The 22004-nt window shown below is 42.8% G+C and overlaps 1 pseudogene; it reads left to right on the top strand.

The window, feature by feature from the left end:
* Positions 1 to 17472: 17472 nt before the first annotated feature.
* On the top strand, positions 17473 to 17590 carry LOC126163780 (5S ribosomal RNA; annotated as a pseudogene).
* The last annotated feature ends 4414 nt before the right edge of the window (positions 17591 to 22004 follow it).

Here is a 22004-nt window from a genome sequence, read left to right as displayed (position 1 = left end):
ATAGTTACATTCGGCAAAAGAAAAAAAAATTACTGTTTATCATCTTGTTGACATCACCACATTTAACAGAAAATAAAAAAAAATATCGTTAAACTTCAGGGAGTTCTTAACTTTTTCTAGAATGAGATAGGTCTTCTTGGACAATACGACTGTTCACTTTTTCAGTGGTCCGACATGGTCGACTGTAACCTCCAAGTTGAATATTCCTGCCCTGGCGGTCCCATACTGTCCAATATTGAACCACTGCATGTCCGACTGCGCCAGAGATGTGGATATTGTAAAATTCGACCAGCCGACCAAATGGAACCTCACAGTGCCGCCCCTCTCAAACTCCGTCAGCTGCTGATAACGCTCTCTCACACGAGTACGTGGCATCTTCACGTCCTACACAGTGATCCCTCAACATCTGACGCTATTCGAGCCCCTTTTGTACTGTACCCATACTGGTAAAAACACTAAACTCGAGCAACACTAATGTACTCTGGAAGCCGTTCTACCTGTCACAGAGAATTGCAACGCTAATCAGTGACATACTCGCCGATAGTGTGTCTGTGTAGAAAGTTACACTGTCGTCCGACCATGTCTTGTGGGTGCTCCACTTTTTCGGCCAGGAAGTATATTCTAATCATTCGTATATTTGTGTTATATCTTCTTAAAGCGAGGAGGGCTGTTGCAGTCTCTCGAGTCGATATTGGAAACAAAGAACTACAATGGCAGGATGCTTCATTCGACATATTGAAGCGTCTGTTCCGTCAGCCATTGAGGTAACAAGGTGCTACCTATGCAAATTGTAAGGAACGATGGAAAGAAGAATGCATGTCATCAGTGGTGTGTACACTTACATCTCTCCAGTGACTGCGAGAGAGAGTTGAGACGACCAGCCTTGCTCACGAAGTTTGAAAGAACCTTATAATCTGTAGCATTGTCCCCAGAACTGATTGGGACACTCTGATTCTGAGCCGAGCTGAAGGTTTGCACCAGAGACTCTGTTATATCCCGGACTTGTGCCGTAGAGTTGAGAATTGTTGGGCCTCCTCAATTGGTTGGTTGTGCACTACTTACTGGAAGCTGTTACTCAGGTACCTCAATGCGTGTAATGTTCTCATACAAAGTTTTTCTGTTTTTATCTTAGGCACGACTCCAGTCAGTGCAATTATGATAACCGTGGAAACCCTCGAAATGTTAGTGTAATATTGAAAGTAATTCCAGTAACTCCAGTTATAAACTGGAGAACTTTTCCCAAATGTCCCAGAGTTTAGAAACTCGTAATTGATAGTAGTGACAGTTTTGGAATAACAAAACTCTGTGTAAAAAGTAGCAGGCAAGAAACTTAGATTCATGGAAATATAAATTGTAGCTGCATGCAATATTATTTGGTCCATACTCAGTACCAAGGTTGGGCGAAAAACTTTATCGACCACCAGACTCACCCTTAGCTGTGACCGAAAAATTTAGAGAAAACATCTGTTCGCTAGTAAGAATATTCCCCACTCATAATGTCATCATTAAAAGGGATTTTAATCAGTCCAAAACTATTGGGGTTATTATACTCGTAGTTTTGTAAGTGGTGAGTGCGACAAGGCATCCTGGGAAACTCTGAAAAATACGTAGGACAGATTGTTCGGAACACCACTCGTGATGTAAATACGAGTGAGAGCTGAAAACCAATGTCTCCGAATTTTTATGTAAAAATTCTTAAACATTTTTTAATAAAATAAACTGTATTAACATTCTACATCTCTGAAAAGACATTTAATACCCCTGCAGCCATCACCGGCCGGGGTGGCCGAGCGGTTCTTGGGGCTACAGTCTGAAACTGCACGACCGCTACGGTCGCAGGTTCCAATCCTGCCTCGGGTGGGGGTGTGTGTGATGTCCTTAGGTTATTTAGGTTTAAGTAGTCCTGAGTTCTAGGGGACTGAAGACCTCAGAAGTTAAGTCCCATAGTGCTCAGAGCCGTTTGCACCTGCAGCCATCTTTTTTGCACTTAATTTATTTATGCACAGTGTTTCGGTTACACAATCTTCAGGTCTCTTGACCAACGTAAACTTCTGACCTCAGAAGTTAAGTCCCATAGCGCTCAGAGCCATTTGAACCTGCAGCCATATTTTTTGCACTTAATTTATTTATGCAGAGTGTTTCGGTTACACAATCTTCAGGTCTCTTGACCAACGTAAACTGGGAGGAACCAAACCTCGAGTGCAGTCATAACATGACCCAATATTAAATAACCGTTTTCGTAGGTGTTTGGCTTACACGACACTATCCCTTCGCTCGTCAATAGTCGTCTAAACCAGAGATCTTCGGATATTCGTTGATTAATATCTGCTCCTGTTATGACTGCACACGAGATTGGATTCCTCCCAATTTACATAGGCCAAGATCGTGTAATGGAATACCGAAAAAAAGTGTTAATTTTCATTACATTCTGAACAGCCGAGGTCCCAGTAACCATCTGCTCCAAGGATAGACATATGAAGATTTTACTTCTTCATTCGTCACGTCTACACATTTATTTCCCAACATAGTCACCCTGGCGACAATCACATTTCTCCGAACGAGAAACCCGTTTTTAGACTCCATTACTGTAGAGCGACATTGTAAACGGATCCACAACCTCACATATGCATGCACCACTTCATCGTTAGTAAAGCGAAGTCCTCGAAAGTGTTCTTTAAATTTTCGAAACAGATGAAAATCGATTTGGGCCCAGTCGGAACTGTATGGAGAATGACAGACGACAGTGAACCCAAGGCGTCGGATTGTGGCAGGTGCTGCAGCGCTCATGTGTGGTCTGGCATTGTCATGCTGAAGGAGAGTATGTTATGTTATGTTAACTGGGGACCTAGGAACGACGGAGAGGCTCCACCCCCACCGCAGCCGCAGTGGTCCACAACCCCACAACGACTACGTCAGTCCACTTCACCCGTCCGGCGCCCCACACTGAACACAGGTTTATTGCGCGGTTCGGCCCCCGGTGGACCCCTCAGGGAACGTCTCACACCAGACGAGTGTAACCCCTATGTTTGCGTGGTAGAGTAATGGTGGTGGACGCGTACGTGGAGAACTTGTTTGCGCAGCAATCGCCGACATAGTGTAGCTGAGGCGGAATAAGGGGAACCAACCCGCATTTGACGAGGCAGATGGAAAACCGCCTAAAAACCATACACAGACTGGCCGGCTCACCGGACCTCGACACAAATCCGCTGGGCGGGTTCGTGCCGGGGACCGGCGCTCCTTGCCGCCCGAAAGCCATGCGTTAGACCGCACCGCCAGAAGGCGAGTATGCTCAGTGTGTGGACCGACTCCTCGAATTCGAAACTCGATCGCAGTACACTGTTTCTCACGCATCGACACAGGCCACACACCGCCACGTTACACGCTACAATTCAGAGCCTTCCAGCAGGACGGGGTTACAACTTGCGTCAGCAAAGCGAGGGAGTCGACCGAGTAATATGCATGACATTTAATACCTCAAACGATACTGAGAACAGAGTAAAAAATTCGGAACCATTACTTACCTGCCGGACTGTGTGGCCGAGCGGTTCTAGGTGCTTCAGTCTGGACCCGCACGACCGCTACGATCATAGGTTCGAATCCTGACTCGGGCATCGATGTGTGTGATGTCCTTAGTTTAGTTGGGCTTAAGTAGTTCTAAGTTCTAGGGGACTGGTGGCCTCAGATGTTAAGTCCCATAGTGCTCTGAGCCATTTGAATTATTACTTACCAGAACGCCTTCGCATATTACACGTAACGGTAATAAACAGACTTCTCATCTATGCGCATATTGAAACTGTAATCCTGTAGTAAAAAGGAAGCTAAAACATGCATTATTAGATACATATTGTAAGGAGGCTGTTTATGTTTTTATGTTGGTAATCCCATGTAGAGCTGTATATGAAAATCGCTGACTGCGCTGTGTGCAGTCTGTGGCTGGTTGGACTCATTGTTGGAATAATCGTTAGTGTAGTGTTGGGCAGTTGGATGTGAACAGCCCGTAGCGTTGGGCTGTTGGAGGTGAGGCGCCAGCAGTGGTGGATGAGTGGAGAGAGATGCTAGACTTTTGAGAGCGGACGATCTGAACGTGTGTCCGTCTAAATCTTTCATTTGCTAACTATGCCTATCAATAGTAGTACCTTCAGTAGTTAGAATTTTTTATTTAGCTGGCAGTATTGGAGCTCGCTGCATTGCAGTAGTTAGAGTCACGAAGATTTTTGTGAGGTAAGTGATTCATGCCAGGTATATGTTAGTGTTAGTGAGGGCCATTCTTTTGTAGGGATTATTGCAAGTCAGATTGCGTTGCAGTAAAAAATATCGTGTGTCAGTTTAGCGATGATCAGAATAAGTACATTCCATGTTATATAAGTTTCTTTACAGTTAAAGAAACTTTTAAAGAAACAGTGTCTTCTGTTTAGCTGGTGTAAAACCAATCAAAAGGCCATAGATAGGGAGGTGTTGAGGGAAAGGCTTTTGGCGGTCAAGAGGACAATGCAAGAAGGCTTTAGTAACCACTGTAACAGAATGTAATCGAAAGGTGTCTCGCAGTATGAATTTTGGAATACTGTGGTATTTTCTGACGAATCCAGATTTAACATGTTTGGATCTGATGGGAAGGGAAAAGCGTAGTGCAAATACAGAGCTCCAGTCACAACATGTCCAACCTACAGTAAAACATGGAGGAGGAAGCATAATTGTTTGGGGCTGCATGGCAGCTGCTGGCGTAGGTGAAGGTCTCGTGGGTCATCATAAATATATCGATGGGTTTCGAGGCCGTTTACGTAGCAGTGCACAGGAACTGGGTCCTCATGGCGTCATTTACTTCCAACAAGGCAATGACCTTAAATATACGGCTCTTAGAAGTCGGAAGTGGTTATTATATAATACTCCAAAAACGGTTTTCACTCCATCAGAGAGCCATGATCACACCTAAGTATAAAAGTTCGGAAACGTCGTTCTACAGGGAACCGAGAGGTTTTAGACGGTGGAGTTAGGGAAATGGTCTCACCATTTATTACTCGCAACTTCGTTCACGAGGTGCAAGACGTTTACAAGCTGTCATCAACACCAATGGTACGCACAAAGGCTATTAGAAGTGAGTTACGTAAATTAGAGAGACCTTAAACTCATTTTTGTCTTAGTGTGCCAATATTTTTTAGATCTGTAGAGCAAAGAATTTCTTTTGTAAACCAATATTTTTGTTGTGAGAAACCAATTGTACCAGAAGAACCTAATGTTTACTACTGTAGATTTAAATAAACATAGATTATTTGTCTGTAACGTATGTATAATAGTGCGTGGTGCCACTGACGTGGGTAGATAAGCTAATAATTTGCCCGACTTTGAATTGCGTACGCTTGTGACGCGTATGTGGAAGCTTGTATCAAAGCACGTGTAGACTTTTTTCTTTCTCCGTATGTATGTGTGTGTGTGTGTGGGTGTTTTCCAATAACCACAGAAAAAAGGAAATGTACACGCAGACTCCACTGTGGTAAAGTGAGCTTCAAAGCAAGCGGATCAAACAGCACCAACATTTAGGAAGTCCCGCCACGCGTGTACACCTTATCGAGAGTAGGGTCGACGCAGCGTCACAAGGTTCTGGCTGGCTACGGCTGGCTTTGGTTCACTCGCCGCCGTATCTGCCTTTTAACGGGCGAGCCGTAAAAAATTTCCATTTTCGCCGGTGTGTGCAGGCGCCGCGTACGCCGCCCTAAGTTAATTGGCCCTCGACGCGCAGCGAAAGACGGGCCACAGCGCCACGTAGCAGCCGGGCAACCAGCCACTTGGCAGGGAAGGGAAGGGTTGGGGTGGGGAGGGAGGTCCTGTCGTGACGTCACGTGGCAGCTACTCGGCAGGAGAGGGACCCCCTTCGTGCCGCTGCTCATTAGGGGACTAAGTAGATAAGCGAAATTGTTGTCGCGGCCTTTACGCCATTAGTGACAGAATAAACTGGGGCGAATAAGCTAAACGGCCCGTAAAATGGCTTAAGATATGCCTCGACAGCTGGCGGGCTGACTTTAGACACCAGGCGACAGTTTTTCGTGTATCTCTACCGTGCGACCTTCTAATTACTTTTCCGAGATTGTGTACGCTCAATGACGGCGGAAAAGGTAGATAATGCAGGGATTTGTCCCACCTCTGAGCTCGGATGCATTAAACAGGAATTTACGTTGTTATTATGTTAAGAGCAAGGGGTGGTAACATTAAAAGTGCAACCGGAATTCCATAGTTAAATACAGAGGAGATAGAGGATACATGGAAAGAGTAATCAAAATATCCACGGGTGTGCTGCCGGTCTATAGTGTCCAACGGGCACAATATTTCGGCGATCATACATGTCGCCATCATCAGGTGAACTGACGGACTGAGCTCCTGTGAACGTGCCGGCACGGAGATCCGTACGCTATGGCTGCTCAGAGAGAACTGGGTTCGGTCGCGGCGGCGGCCGATTTAAATACCCTCCGCCCGTGGCGCGCTCCCTCCGCCGTCCTCCAAATAAAACTCGTGCACTGGTGGGGAGCGCCAAAGATGACCTCGGTTTGAGGAAGGCCGGCGTGTACCAGATTCCGTGTCAATGTGGCAAGTCGTATATTGGTCAGACGATGCGTACCGTCGAGGATCGATGCCGTGAACACCAGAGGCACACTCGACTGATGTATCCGAACAAGTCGGCGGTCGCTGAACATTGTTTGTCGGAAAATCACGCCATGGAGTATGACCGCACGAGGATTCTGGTACAGACGTCGAGATACTGGGACAGCGTTGTTAGAGAGGCCATCGAAATTCGCACCAATGACGACCTCATAAACCGTGACTGTGGCTATAATCTTAGCAAGGCTTGGGAACCAGCGATTGGGTTAATCAAGAGTACATCGAGCAAACGTATAGTTGTGACGACCACGGCGGACAGAGCCATCACTCCGACGTCATCTCAGACGCCGTCGCAATCTGTTCCACCGCGCGACCGGGGCGCGGGGCGCGGACGGCGGAGGGAGCGCGCCGCGGGCGGAGGGTATTTAAATCGGCCGCCGCCGCGACCGAACCCAGTTCCCTCTGAGCAGCCATAGCGTACGGATCTCCGTGCCGGCACGTTCACAGGAGCTCAGTCCGTCAGTTCACCTGATGATGGCGACATGTATGATCGCAATAATATTGTGCCCGTTGGACACTATAGACCGGCAGCACACCCGTGGATATTTTGATTATCAAATACGCCGGGAGAAACTCAAGAATCACATGGAAAGAGTACATTGAAGGCCTCTACGAAGGGGAACATTTCTCTGATGTGATAGAAGAAGAACCAGGAGTCGATTTAGAAGAGATGAATGATCCAGTATTAGAATGAGAATTTAAGAGAGCTGTAGAGGACTTAAGATCAAATAAAGCTGAACGGGTCTATAAAGTTCCATAAGAATTTCTAAAATCATTAGAGGAAGTAGCAAACAAAACGACTGTTCACTTTGGTGTGTGGAATGTGTGAGTCTGGCAATATACCGTCTGACTTTCGGAAAATTATCATTCGCACAATTCCGAAGACTGTAAGAGCTGACAAGTGCGAGAATTATAGCACAATCAGCGTAACAGCTGATGGATCCAAATTGCTGACAAGAATAATATACAGCAGAGTGGAAAAGAAAATTGAGGATGTGTTAGATGACGACCTGTTTGGCTTTAGGAAAGATAAAGGCACCAAAGAGACAAAAAAATGTTCAAATGTGTGTGAAATCTTATGGGACTAGACTGCTAGGGTCATCAGTCCCTAAGCTTACACACTACTTAATCTAAATCATCCTAAGGACAAACACTCATACCCATGCCCGAGGGAGGACTCGAATCTCTGCCGGGACCAGCCGCACAGTCCATGACTGCAGCGCCTTAGACCGCTCGGCCAAAGAGACAATTCTAACATTGAGGTTTACAATGGAAGGAAGACTAAAGGAAAATCAACGCACGTTCATAGGATTTGTCGAGCTAGAAAAAGCGTTCGACAATGTAAAATGGTGCAACATATTTTAAATTCTGAGAAAAACAGAGGTAAACTATAGGGAGATACGGGTAATATACAATGTATATAAGAACCGAGAGGGAATAATAACAGTGGACGACGAAGAATGAAATGCTCGGATTAAAATGGGTGTAAGGGATGCAGTCGTTCGCCTCTACTGTTCAATCTGTACATCGAGAAAGCAATGACGGAAATAAAAGACAGGTTACGGAGTAGAACTAAAATCAAGAGTGAAAGGATATCAATGATACGAATCGCTAGTGACATTGCTATCGTGAGTGAAAGCGAAGAAGAATTACATGATATCTAATGAGTACAGAATATGGACTGAGAGTAAATCGATGAAAGACGAAGGTAACGAGAAGTTGCACAAATGTGAACAGCGAGAAACTTAACATCACGATTGATGGTCACGAAACAGATTAAGTGGAGGAATTCTGTACCTGGCAGCAAAACAACCAATGACGGATGTAGCAAGGAGGACATCAAAAGTAGACTAGCACTGGCAAAAAGGTCGTTCCTGGCCAACAGAAGTCTACAAGTATCAGACATAAGCCTTAATATGAAGAAGAAATTTCTGAGAATATAGGTTTGGAGCACATCATTGTATGGTGGTGAAACATGGTCTCTGGGAAAAGCAGAACATACGAGAATGTAAGCAATTGAGATGTGGTGCTACAGACGAACGTTGAAAAATTAGGTGGACTGATAAGGTAAGGAATGAGGAGGTTCTGCGCAAAACGGAGAGGAAAGGAATGTGTGGAAAACAGTGACAAAGAGAAGGGACAGGATGATAGGACTTTTGTTAAGACATCAGGGACTGACTTCCATGGTACTAGAGGGAGCTGTAGAGGGCTAAAAATGTAGAGGAAGACAGAGATTGAAAACATCCAACAGATAATTGAGGACGTAGGTTGCAAGTGCTACTCTGAGATGAAGAGGTTGGCACTGGAGAGGGAGGTTTGATGGTAAAAACTGTAAAGCAAGACAAAGTTTTGGATCTATCCAACATATAACGGATGACGTAGGATGTAGGTGCTTCTCTGAAATGAAGAGATTAGCGTAGGAGAGGAATTAGTGGTAGGCCGCATCAAACCAGACAGAAGCGTGACGTAAAAGAAAATAATCTAAAGTCGTGAGAGTATACTCACGTACGTCTTAAGAAGATAGACATAGCTACCTGGAAAATGGCCTTGGTGGCCGAAGTTACAAGAAAAGTAAAGACGCAAATGGTGTGTTTATTTGAATTCAAATATTTTTATTATTATTATTATACAAATTTGGCCGTTAAAGACCGTGAAAACAGTTATTTCTTGCGTTTCTGGGAAGTCTTCTTTCTCTCAGCCCACACTTCTTTCATTCTTGCGCTGAAGGCGGCTTTTCTCTCTTCAGACCACTTAGTTCCACAAGTCTTCTTAATTTTCACACCGACACCCGTGAATGAATTCAGTTTTTTTCTACAAAGGTTTCTGTTAAATATTGTTTCCTGATCTATGTCCATTTCTTTTATATCTCTTTCTGTGTTGATAAACCATAAATTTTTATTTTTTAGATTTGCGATGTACGAAAATATTTGTTTTGTAAGCCTATTCGGGTTCATCCTCATGATGTGAGCATAAAAGGAGCATCTTCTTTTTCTAATTTCGTCTGTAATTTTGCTGCACTTCGTATACACTTCTTTGTTGCTTTTTAGTCCGTATACAGGCTTGCCTTGATCATCTGTTATTTTCCTGTGTCCAAGAATTGTCCTCACAATTCTTCTTTCATGATTTTCTATCTGTTCTGCGTATGTAAAATTTGCGTGTTTCTGATGCATATAGTATCTGCGGTCTAATGACAGTCTGGTAGTGTCTTAGGTTAATGTTTTTGGATATACATTTTTTTGAATACATTTGTCTGCAGTAGTGAGTTGCTGTCTCTAGTTTTTGTATTCTAGCCCTGCAGGCTTGATGACCTTTTGCCACAGGCTGAATTAGTTCACCAAGATATTTAAAATGTTTGGATACCTGTATTTTCCCGTATTTCGTAGTTATTTTCTTTGGTGGATTTTTGATATTTGTAATGATTTCTGTCTTTTCAAATGAAATTTGCAAGCCTGCTTTTTCAGCAGTTTCTTTAAGTAATTCTATTTGTTTTATTGTGTCTTTTTGTGTGTAAACTAAACAGGCGAGATCGTCAGCGAAGGCAAAACAGTTGGTTTCAATGGCTTTGTAGCACTTCCCTCCAATGTGGACTTTCTCAACTCCATGTTTTTGCGTGAGTTTTCTCAATTCCGCTATGACTTTATCCAGAACACAGTTGAAGAGTACCGGGGACAGCGCATCTCCTTGTCTGACGCCGGTTTTGACCTCGAAATGCCGTGAAATTTCTCCTTGGAATTTTACTTTTGTTGTTGTATTTGTTAATGTTTCTTTGATTATGGTGATTGTTGTTTCATCTATTTCATATTCTCGAAGTGTTTTGATGAATGTGTCCCTATCGATTGAGTCATAAGCTTTTTTGAAATCAATGAATGTTATGAAATATTTCTTGCTCCTTGTAGATAAATAGTTCATTGTTGTTTTGAGGTTAAAATTTTGTTCGGCGCAGGATCTTCCTGGTCTGAAGCCAGCTTGATATTCTCCAAGTTTTCCCTCTATAATTGGTGATACACGATTGAGCAGGGCTTTTGATAGAATTTTGTATGGGACTGGGAGAAGCGATATTCCACGATAGTTGTTAACATCCCTTTTGTCACCTTTTTTAAACAAAGGGCAGTTTTCCAGTGACTTGGGATTTTCTTGGTTTCCCATACTTGTTCAAGTTCTTTGTGTAGTGCTTCTACTGATGTTTCTCCCCCAAGCTTGAGCATTTCTGCTGTAATTGTGTCTTCTAAACACGCTTTCCTGTTTTTGAGATTTTTGATTATGTTTGTGATTTCCTCTCGTGTCGGAGGTGTTGAATGTGTTGGTAATGTTTCTGGTTGCGTAAAACTGAGAGTCTGGATGGGTATTTGGCACTTTAGGAGTGTCTCAAAATATTCAGCCAGGATTTCACAGTTTTCAGTATTGTTGGTGGCGAGAGTCTTATTATTTCTCATAAGGTTTAGGCAAGCGGACTGGTATCCTCGGAGTTTCTGGTTGAATGTTTTGTACCAAGCTGCCGTGTTGCATTTCTTGAAATTCTCTTCGATTGAGTCCAGTTGTTGTTTTTCATATTGTCTCTTGGTGTTGCGAATAGTTTTCGAGGCATTCTTTCTGGCTTGCTTAAATTCATCAAGGTTGTTTTCAGTTTTATGTGAGTTCCACTTTTTCCAGGCTTTAAGTCTTTCATGCAGAACTTCATTACAGTTGCTGTCCCACCACGGGTGTCTCGGTTTGCTCTTTTTTGGAAAGGTTGTTTCTGTTGCCTCAATCAAGTTGTTCTGAAATTCTTGGAGGTTTTGTGAAGGGGAGAATGTCTTTAGTTTTTTCTGAAAATCCTTGAGGTTAGAGTTGGACTTAAGGTTGTAATTTCTCAGGGTTGTAAGATCAAAATTTATTTTATTTCTGTTTTTATATTCACTGTTTCTGCTTTTCTGTTTGTTTTGTGGGATCAGTTTAGTTTTTATTTTCGTGAGATAGTGATCGGAGTCGGGGTTTAGAGATTTTCGGACACGTGTGTTCAATATTTCTTTTTCACATTTGGAGGAGATGGCAACGTGATCTATTTAAATTTCTCCGATACTCTTTATCGGAGATACCCAGGTTTTTTGTTTTCTGGGAAGATGTTTAAAACTGTTGACATTAGCTTGAGTTTAAACTGCTTACAGAGCATAATTAACCTTTCTCCATTTTTGTTGGTTCGTTTGTGTGCGGGAAAGTTGCCGACAATATCGCGGAATTTCTTTTCTTTTCCAATCTGAGCGTTAAAATCTCCTAGAAGTATTTTTGCATTGTTTTCTGGGATTTCTGCTATATGATCCTTAAGGTTTTCTCAGAATTCATCTGTTTCTTCCCTATTCTTTGCATTATTTTTGTCATTTGTGGGAGCGTGAACATTAATTAATGTGTATTTTTTATTTGCACATCGAAAAGTGAGGAAAGATGTTCCCGGTGATGTTGACCAAAAATGTTCGACAGAGTTCAGAATTTTTGTGTTTACAGCAAAAGCTGTGCCAAGCTGAGGGCATTTCTTCATTACAATTTTTCCAGGTTTTCCTTTAAATATTCTGAATTTGTTTGATTCAAATGTGTTTTCATCAGTGAAGCGAGTTTCTTGTAGCGCCACAATTTGTATGCCTTCCGTGTGTAACTGGTCTGTAAGGTGCTTAAGTTTTCCCACTTTGAGAAGGGAGTTTATGTTGAGAGTTGCTATGGTGTTGCAGACTCCCCAGAATCCATGGGTCTGCTTGCGTCGTTGCCGACGGTGGATTGACCACCTGGGGTAGTTTCGTTATTGAAAGACATTTCCATCATGCGTTAAGATTGTAACTGTTGAAATTCTTCAAAGTTGGGGAGATTACTTGCGTAACCTACCAGGAATACGACTAACGTTGTTAGCGTTAGAAGGTTTTCTTGAAACAGCCGCCTCTAACATGAGGAACAGACGCTGCCCACAAGCCGCCCAATCTGGGTACAGACGCTTGCAGTTATAGATTTTTGGTTCCTCCACTCTCTCAGCCATTGGGAGTTAAAAATTCCTCATCCGCCTATGAGACCGTTGACCGGTTTTCACCCGTAACCCTAGGCAGGGGCCCTCACAGTGTGCTACCATCCGGAGCCAGATGGACCCAGGTTCTTTACGAGGTTGTTACTTTTTTATTATATTTAATTTTTTTTATTTTTTAGATAGGACTCGCCATGAACTCCTCTCCTAAGTAAATCCTCCACCTCAGAGTTGCACCTATCGCAGACATGGTAGTGGTAATGTGTTATGCGACCAAACTGCTGAGGTCATCGGTCCCTAAGCTTACGCACTACTTAATCTAACTTAAACTAACTTATGCTCCGACAGAGTGGGGGGGGGGGGGGGGGCACGGCTATACCAGTCGTCTTTGATGACTTGTGCGTCTTCTGTCTTCCCATAGCATCAATCTACCTTTAATTCCATGCGGTTTATTCCCTGACATCTTGACATAGAGTCCTTCCCCTTCTTGTAGCAAGTGTGAAGAAATCTTCCCTTCCACACCAGTTATTACCTTATCCGTCAAATTATTTTGCAGCGTGGTTGTATAACACCGCACCTCACATTCCTTAACTGTCTTTTCACCGGTTTTTACACTGTCTATGATTCGATCCCTCACAACCCTGTGCTCCAGAAGAACATTTCTATGAATTTTTTGTTCAAATTAAGACAAGGATTTGGTTCCAGCAGACTTCTTTTAGAGAAGACTACCCTCCATCTCCGTTCCTCTATTTCTTACACCGTCCTTACGTCGTTCGTCAAGTGTTGTACTTACATCAACATGGATACTCTTCATATCACACTTAGTTCCCTGGCAGGGGGTTCATTGAACCGCCTTCACAAAAAACGAACACTGATATCCTTCCGTGAGAACTCTGATTTACCTTATGTTATTATGATGATCGTTTCTTCCTAAGTCGGTCGGCGTGAAAAAAATATTTTCTTGTTCGGAGGAGAAAGTTCGTCACTGAAATTTTGTGAGAAGAATCCGCCGCAAAGATAAACGCCTTTGTTATAATGATCAGCCCCGGATCTACGATATTTCCGAGCTGGGGCAAGAACTTGATAGTGGTGTCCGCCCTCCCACCCATTTTCTCGAGCATTTGGGTTAGGAGGTCACAAATGAAAAAAAAATATTTTTTTAAAAATACGTTCATTTTGTATCGCATATCTTTCTAAAGAGTCTGATATATAAAACATATTTGTTCGAGGAAATGTAAAACCTATTATTTGGCATAAGTGTGCCAGAGTGCAGTGCCACGCTTCTTCACACAGCATTCTTCTGCCGCACGCCACTGTATTTCTTTCTGTAAAATTCAAACGTGTATATTTTGTAAGTGAAGCCATTGTACCTATATTCAGGACAGCTGACATTTAAATGTCCTGTGGTGCCTCTCCTGCTTCTAGTCTGCCGGTTTGACATCCTAACCGCTTTAAAAAACTCATAATTAATCCTAGGTGGTATTATTTGTAAGCGGGAGTACAGCAAATCTTCAGAAAATTTCCACTCTTCATTGCCTGGTAGCTGATAATTTCCTGTGACAAAATTAAATGCAGGAAACGTAAAACCAGTAAAGATAACAGACATGAAAACAGTACATATTTCTTCAATCCTGAGGTTCCAGAATCTTTTCTCTCTAAACTTTCTACAACTTTACACGGCGTGCTTTCCTTTCTGCAAAAGTATCTATCACGTCATCAAAGTTCGTCAAACGTTTTGCTACATCAGAAACGCGAATGTCGTTGTGCAACATTGAAAAAGCTGTAAATATGCATAATAGCCAAGACTAGTGTGGTTTCTCGATTTGTCACTCTCTGCTAGATAAAATGAAATTTGCCTTTCTATTATTGCACCAGTTGTAACACACGCCAAGTAAGCGAGACTGTTCTGGCGTAAATCGACATTTTTGTCTACCTCATTTCCACAGATAACACGATAGAATATAATTCACTGAGGACCATTATCAAACGCATATTAGGCCTGCTACAAGCAAATAGTTTTATGTTAGGAAATAGTTTCACATTTCATTCTTACACTCCAGTTTCTCAAGCATGAAATCGATAAATAGTAGTAAGAAATTTTTATATAAAATTGGACTCGTCAAATGCTTCCATGTAATCTGTGTGATGTCCTCGTTTCTTCTTCTTCTTCCTTGTTCTTCTAAACGATCGTGTTTTCAAGATTCTGTAACTATTCCTGCCGTTGCCAAAACTCCGGTTAACTTCACTAACCCCGGCTGAATCACCAGATTAGTTATCCTGTGTTTGTTCTCCGGTTAGACATTATTATGCGTTCGTACAACGGGCGTTCAGCGCTGTTCTGAGAATAAAACCTGAAGCGGCTCCGAACGGGGAACTGTATAAGTGGCCCTTAGTAGTGTAGCGACCTGGTAAAAATTTTCTCTCAATTTTTCATTTTCTTGGATAACCGAGAAGATTACTCGTAATATGCAATCTTTCTTATCTGTTAGTCGTTTATTTTCTCTCTGGTAATCTGAATCTATGGATTTCGTTAGTAAGTACAAAAACGCTGATCATTCGCACACCCAGTCAACCACACAGACAAACAGCGACAGGCATTCACCGTTCGTGGTAATTAGGCTCAGGTCATATAGTCCATCCCCTGTTTTCTGCCGGAAAGTTCTTTAGTTCTAGATGCGACTGGAATTCCCCTGGCAGAGACATCATGTACAATGTGCACGTATTCAAAAATCAACTTACGATTCGTTCAGAAATCAACTTCGTATGTGTTCAAAAACCAACAGGGATGCGTTTCAAAATCATATAAATAATCGATAGGACAACGTGCGCTGAGTGCATTTGTGAACCAGACAATCGGAAGTGAAGGAAAATGGGAAAGGCCACGCCCAGAAATAAACTGGTTATTATTTCATGCAAATAACAATTTACCGATAAGTTAAAATTTAACTTAAAATCAAAGAAATAAATACTGCAATTTAAATCTTAAGGTCACATTTTAAAAGAAATATAAGATGCTTTTAATAATAATAATAATAATAATAAGTTCAGGTGGAATTTGCAATTTAATTCTAAATGCCACAGTTTGGTAACACATAACATGCTTTTAATAATGATACGAAAAGGGCCAGCTACGTAAAAGTTGAGTGAAATTTCCAATTTAAATCTTAAGATTACAGTTTGGGGAAATATAACATTCTTTTAATAATAATTATAAGAAGAAGAAGAAGAAAAGAGTCGGTCATGTAAAATTTCTGGTTAAATTTTGCAATTTAAAGCTTAAGGCCGCAGTTTGGAGAAATATGACTACAATGTTACTCTCTTTAAACTACTGTAGTCAAACGAAGCCACACTTAATACTCATCTTGTGTAAGGTGTCGGCGCTGCATGGATGCAAGAGCTGCCTTGAGAAGGTAATTTTTAAACGAACAGTCGGATGGCGTATCTGGCAGATCGGTCCAGGGTGAAGCAGACGAATCAGGCTGTGAGCGCGGCAGTCCATGGAACCCGATGAATGGCGGTGTCACTAACCAACGGCCACAAAGTAGCCCCTTTCCATAGCCGGCCAGCACTAGCTGGCGGACGCGACGAAGGCAGACCCCACCAACCGACCGGCACGCCCCACAAAACGCACGTCCAACAGCCAATTTCTTGCGTCCGATGGATGCGGCTTTCGCAGACCCACTTGGCTCAATCAGCCCAACTCAGCTCTTACATTGGAACCCGATGTCAAAAACACCTTGCCGGCCGCTGTGGCCAAGCGGTTGTAGGAGCTTCAGTCTGGAACCATGCGACCGCTACGGTCGCAGGTTCGATTCATGCCTCGGGCATGGATGTGTGTGATGTCCTTCGGTTGGTTAGGTTTAAGTAGTTCTACGTTCTAGGGGACTGATGACCTCAGATGTTAAGTCCCATAGTGCTCAGAACCATTTGAACCATTTTCAAAAACACCTCGGCTCTAACCGTTGAAGTCCGCTGTCTCAGACCCAAGGACACACTTCCTTCTAGGCCAACTTCGACCAAAGATGCTTACTGAACAAATAGTAAATAGATAGCAAACTCGAGTCAATAGCGCCAGACAAAAAATGGTTCAAATGGCTCTGAGCACTATGGGACTTAACTGCTGAGGTCGTCAGTCCCCTAGAACTTAGAACTACTTAAACCTAACCAACCTAAAGACATCACACACATCCATGCCCGAGTCAGGATTCGAACCTGTGACCGTAGCGATCACGCGGTTCAAGACTGTAGTGCCTTGAACCGCTCGGCCACCACGGCCGACAGCGCCAGACAAGAACGAAGCGAGGTAAAATATGGCACCATGGCTCAAGTAAGTGTTCATAAACGTTAAAAAACCAACATAGATGCGTTTCAAAATCATATGAATAAGCGGTAGACCAACGTGCCGTGGATGCTAGGCGCTTTCTGAAACAATTTCTTTTCTGCAAGAATATGAATTTGTCCCTAGCGTCAATTTTAGAAATTCAGAGGGCGCCAGACACCCCGGTTTCCCCCCCCCCCCCCCCCCCCTTCCAACCCTGACCTGATAAAGATGTTCACCCCAAAACCTGTGTCACGTCTAACACTCTCTCCCCGATTTCGGAATAATACAAAACATGCTGCTGTACTCCGTTAATCCTGTCTGGTAAGGAGTCCAGACAGCGCAGTAATATTCCAAAAGAGGACGGACAAGCGTAGTGCAGGCAGTCCCTTTACTAGATCTGTTACATTTTCTAAGTGTTTTGCCAATAATACGTACTCTTTGCTTTGTCTTCCCCACAATATTTTCTATATGTTTTTTTTTCAATTTATGTTGATTGTAATTGTAATTCCTAGGCATTTAGTTAGCCAACGGCCTTGCCGCAGTGGTAATACCGGTTCCCGCCAGATCACCGAAGTTAAGCGCTGTCGGGCTGGGCTAGCATTTGGATGGGTAACCATCCGGTCTGCCGAACGCTGTTGGCACGCGGGCTCCACTCAGCCCTTGGGAGGCAAACTGGGGAGCTACTCGATTGAGAAGTAGCGGCTCCGGTCTCGGAAACTGACATACGGCCGGGAGAGCGGTGTGCTGACCACATGCCCCATCCGCAGCCGACAATGATGCCTATGAGCTGAGGATGACACGGCGCCTTGTCAGTACCATTGGGCCTTCATGGCGTGTTCAGGGTGGAGTTTTGTTTAGGTGTTTAGCTGAATTTACAGCCTTTAGATTTGACTGATTTATAGTGAACCGAAGTTTAACGGCTGCCATCATGTGGATGACCTAACACTTTTCATTATTTAGGGTCAATTGCCGATTTTCACACAACACATACATCTTTTCTAAATCGTTTTTCAATTTGTTTCGATGTTCTGGTAACTTTACTAGATGATAAACGACAGCATCATCTGCAAACAGCGTCTGAGACGGCTGCTCAGATTGTCTCCTAAACCGTTTACATAGATGAGGAACAGCAGAGGGCCTGTAAAACTAAGTTGGGGAACGCCAGAAATCACTTCTGTTTTACTCGATGAATTTCCATAAATTACTACGAACTGTGCCCTCTCTGACAGGAAATCACGAATCTGGTCATAAAACCCAGACGATACTCCAGAAAGACGAAATTTCACTACAGGCCGATTGTGTGGTACAATGTTGAAAGCCTCCTCGAAATTTACAAACACGGAATCAATTTGAAATCGCTTGTCAATAGCAGTCAACACCCCGTGTAAGTAAACAGCTAATTGGGTTTCACAAGAACGATGTTTTCTAAATCCGTGTTGACTGTGAGTCAATAGATCGTTCTCTTGGAGGTAATTTATAATGTTATAACACCATATATGTTCAAAAATCCTGTTCATATCGATGTTGTCCGGCCGGAGTGGCCGAGCGGTTAAAGGCGCTACAGTCTGGAACCGCACAACCGCTACGGTCGCAGGTTCGAATCCTGCCTCGGGCATGGACGTGTGTGATGTCCTTAGGATAGTTAGGTTTAAGTAGTTCTAAGTTCTAGGGGACTTATGACCATAGCAGTTGGGTCCCATAGTGCTCAGAGCCATTTGAACCATATCGATGTTAATGAAAAGGGCCTGTAACTTAGTGGATTACTCCTACTATCTTTCTTGATTGTTGATGTGACCTGTGCAACTTTCCAGTCTTTGGATAGGGATCTTTCGTCTAGCGAGTGGTTGTATACGACGGTTAAGGGTGGAGTTATTGCATTAGCATGCGAAGAAATAAACCTAACTGGTATTCAATCTGAACAGGAAGCCTTGCTATTATTAAGTGACTTAAAGTTGCTTCACTACTCCGAGGATATCTACATTTAGCGTGCAGATGATGGCAGCTGTTCTTGATTCTCATTCTGGAATACTTACTTTGTCTTCTCCGGTGAAGGAATTTTTGAAGGCTGTGTTCAGAAACTCTGCTCTAGCAGCACTGTCGCCGATAGTATTTCCATTGCTATCGCGCAGAGAATCGATTGCGTCTTGCCACTCGCATACTTTACATATGTTGAGAATCTCTTTGGATTTTCTGCCGGGTTTCGGTACAAAGTTTCGTTGTGGAAACTATTACAGGTAACTCACATTGAAGACCGCGCGAAATTTTGTAGAAGAAGGCCAGTCTTGGAGATGTTGCGTTCCTTTAAATTTGGAATGCTTCTTTCTTTATTTCTGCAACAGTGTTCTGATCTGTTTTGTGAACCATGCGGTATCAACTCCGTCGTTTGTTAATTCATTTGGTACAAATGTCTCAATTGCTGTCGATTTTATTTCTTTGAATTAAAGTCACATCTGGTCTAACTTACATTGTTACTTTGGAAGGAGTGGTGATTTTTTCTCTTGTAGGCGTCAATTGAATTTTTATGTGCTCTTTCGAATAGGTATATTTTTCAAGGATTTGGGGGTTACAATAGTCAGTTTCGCTACGGCAACCCTGTGCTCACTAAAACTTGTATCCGTTTTGACGCTCGGTATTAGCTCAGGGTTATTTCTTGATAAGGGGTCAGGTGTGTTCTTCAAAACTTATTCCTAGATATTTGGACTATTTCTCATTCTCTACTTATCTAATCCCCAGTTTTAATGTACGCTTATTGCTAATCTCATTTCTACTACTCCTCATTACTTCCGTCTTTGTATGGTTCACTCTTAACCTATATTCTACCTTCATTACACTTTTCATTCCAGCCAACCGTTCTGGTAATTCTTCATCGGCTTCGTATCAGCAGTGTCTTGTGCGAATCTTGTTATTGATATCAGTTGGCCATGAATTTTACTGCCGTTATTGAACCTTTCTTATATACACAGTCATTGCTACTTCGATGTATTGAATGAGATAACAGTGGAGAAAGACAGCACCCTTGTCTTGCAGTGGTTTGAACCGGAGCACTTCTTTCTTGATATTATGTTCTGAGTGCCCCCACTTGCATCTTGTACCACCTGTAGTGTCTATTATCCATCGTTTGCTATATTTGTGAGAATTTCAAAGAATTCATGACAATTTCAAATACAGTTCTGAGTCTAATACTGCATAGTGTGTGTCTATCACATTGACATCCATTATTTCCCTGCAAGTGGCTCCTAAGCCCCGTAATGGGTCGCAGCGGTCTCATTCCAGCCACCCTTCCTGGATACGAGCAGTCTCCTTGACATGTTACCCCCTTTCTCTTTATAATTCGTGACTGCAGACATTGTTGTCTATAATTCATTCCATAGCTAGTGTTCCTTCGTTTAATGCCATACTTACAGAACTGTAACAATTTTGGGCGCATTTTATAGTGTTGAAGATATTTCAATATCCAATCATTTTGCAGCTTTCTACCGGATTAGAAATCTTACAACAGTTTCTTCAAGTTGTGTGAAGGTACAAATACAATGTCTGTGTATAAAAAAAGGCACTCTGCAGTGGAGGCCAGCAAAGCTACAGGTACGTACAATAACAGTCTCCGAACTCAGCGTCACTGTAATCTGCAAGGCCACCCGCACAAGTTCCACTATCGCTGCTGCACTTTTGATAAAACATTTGTGTACTTTGAATTAAACATGCCAGGGAAAGAGTTAACATCATAATTCAAAAGTGCTTCATGGGAGTCACGAATTCCGAGTAATCTCTTCCCTAGATAATCTCTACGACACGTGACAGTGATAGGGAACTAAACAGTATTAATCACACACATTTAACGAAGCCAGCTAAAGTATTCTGCTGTGTGGGACTTCACTCATTAAATGCCCGAATACTGAAATACTTCTTTGTACCGCTCAACACTTCTACCACGTTTACTCAGTCAATCGTGATCACAAGGCCTTCTGTGACTATTTGAACGACTCTGGGAGTATCACGGAGTAAGATAGCTGTAGTTAAGTCGGCGTACGTTGATGGCTGACAAATGCAGTGGGCTGGGCGCTGCTGCTTCGTGCGCAATAACTCTAACAATAACGCAATTCGATTTTGTAAACGTCTCTATGGCATCGCCTCAGTGTTGTCCAGCTCTGGATTTGGCTACTGTTTTTGCCTGCAGAAGCTACCGCCATTTTGAAACCAGGCAACAGCGCTGTGAGCTGTCAGGGAACTACTTACGCTGTCTCGACTACAGCACAGCCCTACAACTGACACAGTGACGCTGTGTGAGCTTTATCATTGTCTAAGGCTGGGTGTGTTGTCACCTCAAAAATCCAGTATTTGTTCGCCATTAAAAAATCACTTCCTTCTCCAATTTACATAATTCTCTTGGCAATATCAATTAAACTCCAATTTACCATTTTCAAAAAATGGTTCAAATGTCTCTGAGCACTATGGGATTTAACCTCTGAGGTCATCAGTCCCCTAGAACTTAGAACTACTTAAACCTAACTAACCTAAGGACATCACACACATCCATGCCCAAGGCAGGATTCGAACCTGCGACCATAGCGGTCGCGTGGTTCCAGACTGAAGCGCCTAGAACCGCTCGGCCACAGCGGCCGGCTAGCATTTTCAAATTGGGCAGCGCAGCCATCGATTTATCGAGTGAAGGCGATATTTTTCCACTTAGGCTGTTTTTTTTTAGACCTCTTTTTCATTACAAAACTAGTTTCGGATTTAAAAGCCACAATCGGATGCCGAGCCGTATAAATAGTAAACACCAGGAAAAGTGAACACAGTGGTGCAGACATACCTTGAGGTAAAGATAGGTACGTATGAAAATGGCTACCATTTGTGACGATGAAAAATTAAGTTCTTTGTGATGGTTCGACTGATAGTCAAAGCACACAAGGTGAAAGACCAAAGAAAACAGCGAAGGAAGGTCTAACAGTTTCAGGCATCTGTGGATGTACATTTATCCGAATACCTAAATACAAACAAACGACAACTAAGGGAAAAGATCAAATATAGATATTACTGAAGCTACGGAGGTTCAAA

Source organism: Schistocerca cancellata, chromosome 2 (assembly GCF_023864275.1).
Source record: "Schistocerca cancellata isolate TAMUIC-IGC-003103 chromosome 2, iqSchCanc2.1, whole genome shotgun sequence".
Taxonomy (NCBI): Eukaryota; Metazoa; Arthropoda; class Insecta; order Orthoptera; family Acrididae; genus Schistocerca; species Schistocerca cancellata.
The sequence above is the reverse complement of the archived record's forward strand: the minus strand, read 5'-3'. Positions and strand labels throughout refer to the sequence as shown.